This window comes from Nicotiana sylvestris, chromosome 3 (genome assembly GCF_000393655.2).
Source record: "Nicotiana sylvestris chromosome 3, ASM39365v2, whole genome shotgun sequence".
Lineage (NCBI taxonomy): Eukaryota > Viridiplantae > Streptophyta > Magnoliopsida > Solanales > Solanaceae > Nicotiana > Nicotiana sylvestris.
This window is the reverse complement of record NC_091059.1, coordinates 217927193-217931137: the sequence shown is the minus strand read 5'-3', so window position 1 is coordinate 217931137 and position 3945 is coordinate 217927193. Positions and strand designations below refer to the sequence as shown.

Genomic DNA, 3945 nt, shown 5'->3' with positions numbered 1-3945 from the left:
CTATCCTAAACTAATTGAAGAAGAACAGTTTGTATCAGGGTATCTAACAAAATGCGACTAGAGTTGGTGCTTTTCCTCCAGGAAGCTTTCTAAACCCTTCCATCTATGAACTTCAGTGTCTGTATATACAAAAAAAGTCATTTCAACAAAAGAATGGTCTACTACAGATCAAGAGATCAATTTTATGCTGCTATTAAAAAATACAAAATGCATCAAACTTCATGGTTGATCCTATTTGACTGTAGCAAACATTATTACTCAATCTCCTTATGAGTGCAACGAACATCATGATATAAAGCATTTTAGCTTACTTTAAGAAAATGTAGTTCAGAAAACTGGTCACCAAAAGATTACTTTGTGCTAAATAACACCACACCCCCCCCTTCCCACCCAAGGAAATGAGAGAAAGTAGAAAAATGCTACAATGTAGCCTCCGGATATCACCCACTGTAAATCCTAGAGGGTTGAAAAGCAATTTCTAATTACTCCCCAGAATGCTTGTCAACCGATCCTTTTGTTAATTTGTAACCAGAAATTATTTTCCAAATACAACTCAATCTTGACATGTAGCAACCAAGTTAAACAGGCATACCTCACCCATAATTCATAACCTGGATACAAACTTGACAACAATAGAGAGTGTGTTGAGTATAAGAAGAACACTCGGATATTGAGTTGCATAAGTAAGACCAAGTAGCTGGCCCTTGAATGGACTCTCAGAAATAATGGTCCAAATACACACATCAATCTCAAAATGTAGCAACAAAGTTAAACAAGCATACCTCACGCAAGAATCATCATCCAGATACAAACTTTACAACAATACAAAGTGTGTTAAGGAGTATGAGAAGAACTCTCAGATATTGAGTTGCATAAATAAGACCAAGTAGCTGGCCCTTGAATGAATTTCTTCTGACCCCTGAATATTCCTGGAAGCTCCATCCTCTTGGAGCAAGGAAACGATCTTCGTTCAATATCGCAAGTGCATTTGCAAGAAGTAAGCAGCCCTCGAGCAATGTCCACAAGCCCATGGCCTGAATTATGTTGTAATATTATATCAGTATCTTCTTTCACAAGAATCTGTTCTCATATCTCACTTATTTGTAAAATCTTTCTAAATCAGCTAAATTGTGTTCAGAATTACCCAACAATGCAACTTAGAAGGTTAATAAAATGTAAATAAATAAAGCAATTGCGTAAATACACAGCTATTAAACACTAGAAGATCAATGGAAGCAGTTACTAATAACTTTTCACATAACAAATTGCGCAAGCAGAGAAATTGGTATTATCGGAAACAAAGTGGCCCTAAAAAGAGTGAAACAGATACAGAGAAATTTGTTTTTCTTTTTTTTCCACGACAGTGGCGTTCGGGCCAATTTGTGCGCACCTCAACTATTCCTCTGAATAACCTCCAGTAGAGACTGGTACAATTCAATTCAACATTTTTGTTCATTCGGATTTGATACCCCAACGAACGTACCAGATAACTCAGCCAACAAGACTTGGCAGATGGAAAGAAATCACCTAGTGTTTTCTTGTCTCCGCTAAGATTTGAACAGACCTCATTGTCAGCATTGTAATGTATTTTAATGATGAAAAGTTAATTAGTGTTGCTACTGAACAAAAACCGTCTTTGCAGAATTCATTCGAAGCATAAGTCACAGCCCCCAAGTCCATGAAGGAGAAGGATAAAAATGAGCCCAAATACAAATTAGTCGAAAACAAGGACCTCATTGTCAGCATTCTAACGTATTTTAATGATGAAAAGTTAATTAGTGTTGCTACTGAACAAAAACCGTCTTTGCAGAATTCATTCGAAGCATTCACAGCCCTAAGTCCATGAAGGAGAAGGATAAAAATGAGCCCAAATACAAATTAGTCGAAAACGAGGACCCATTTTTCGGGCCATAACATCATAAATTAAATACCCAGAGCAAAGGACTACATAAATAAGCAACAAACATACAGTATAGTGGTAGAGAGATCTGGAATATATAACTAAGCATTAGGGGGATAAATAGGTTGTGGCAGGTACTTTGACGGAAGTAGCTAACAACTTTTATTTAGTGAAGACAAAGAAGAAACTCAAGATAGTTTGGATCAACGTACCCTGCTGTTATAATCTGGTCTATTCAGGAAAGAAAGGAATTGCAGGTTTGTTCGACGGCAGTATCACCTCAGTGAGAGCCAAACATTTAAATCATTTAGGTATTTGGCGTAAAGTAGATTTAATAAATAACATAGAGGTTCTTCCCGAATTGTATCAACTCCCTTAGTTTTTGAATATATGAATAGTATTGTAACACAGATTGTTTTTGCTGTACATAGTGCAACCGCATCACGCCAAATGAGCAAAATTTACTTTCCTTAATACAAAATTTACTTGATTCCAAATGAGTAAAATTTAGTGCAGCTCGAGTAGGTAGCACACTAGCACCCCTCAAGCATCTTATATTTGATGTAAAATGTTTAAAGCACATTATCATTTATAAAGAAAGAACTCCAATCAGATATACATATATCTATCGTAATGTTCACATATACATGGTATCCATCAGAATATCAAACTGATATGTGTATGTATATATAACATGTGCAATATATTAGACCAAAATTGTTGCCTCCAAGGAATCATAGAGTAGAAATAAAAAGGGCAGCTCGGTGCACTAAGCTCCCGCTACGCGCGGGGTTCGGGGAAAGGCCGGACCACAAGGGTCTATTGTATGCAGTCTTACCCTGCATATCTGCAAGAGGTTATTTTCACGACTTGAACCCGTGACCTCATGGCAGCAACTTTACCAGTTACGCCGAGACTCCCCTTCTCATAGGGTAGAATAAGCTGCATTATAATTATTGACAAGCATGGTCAGCTGGTTTACCAGCTGAATTACTACATTTTTTATAGAAACCAAATCAAGCAACAATTTTTCACTATTGGATCACTTCATATTCACGATAACTACCACTTGATTCCAAATTGAGCATACTGTGAGAATATATAAGAATACCATATCAAAGCACACGTAGATTTCCATAATATCTAAACCAAAATCAGCTAAATTTTCCCAAAATAAGAAAGAATATAAAGCATGATAGAATTAGGGAATCAAACCTTCGAAAAATTGTGAATTCTGGTCGATGACGGAGATCTAGGGTTTCAGAGCCTTTATTGAGGAACCTGCAGGCGTACCGGAGAAAGCAAAGAATATGAAAAGGTCGAAATTGGAATCAACGGAGCTATGGACGGAATCTGAAATGGTGGAGATTGGAGATGGGCCGTATTTATGGGCTTTGTTCCTCATTCTATTGGGGCTACATGGAATCTTTACGTAAATAGCCGGTTATATTTATTGTTTACTATTTCCAGTCATATACATAGATTATATATTAACTATACATAGTTATACCCATTTAATACATAAATTATACATATATTATATATCCACATGCTATTTTTAATTCAAATGGTTGGGTGAGCGGCTATTTATGTTAATTCTTCTTAATATAATACATCCCATTTTGGGCCTTTTTGTTCGGAAAAGTTAAAAAACTAGCCATTTCTCGACCTTGTAATTGAATAGTCTTCTTCTCTTTTTTTTTTTGCTAGATTCAAAAATCTTTGAAAAATAGCCATATTTTTTAATTCATGACAGTGTTATTGATTTCGAACTTAAAAGGGTGAACGAGTTTCACTTTTAGAGTTCGGAATCAATGACACTATCAAGGATTTCAAAAATCAACACAATATCCTGAATTTTTTTACTGGTTTAAGTTCGAATTTTCATATTAAAGGTGACTACTTTCAAAGAATTTTCAAACACTGACTATTTTTCTAATACTATCATTCTCTCCTCTCTTTTTTATTTTTATTTTTATTTTATGAGAGAATGGTGCAGATCTTTTGTGATAATAAGCTAGAAAAATAACTCCAACTTGTACTAT

General features: G+C 35.4%; 1 long non-coding RNA gene across 1 annotated transcript; it reads right to left on the bottom strand.

The window, feature by feature from the left end:
* Positions 1-644: 644 nt before the first annotated feature.
* On the bottom strand, positions 645-3256 carry LOC104247038 (uncharacterized). The gene is made up of 2 exons (XR_011406362.1): positions 3116-3256; positions 645-1034 (listed from the first exon to the last, which is right to left on the bottom strand). It is a non-coding gene; the product is annotated as an uncharacterized lncRNA (long non-coding RNA).
* Positions 3257-3945: the final 689 nt, after the last annotated feature.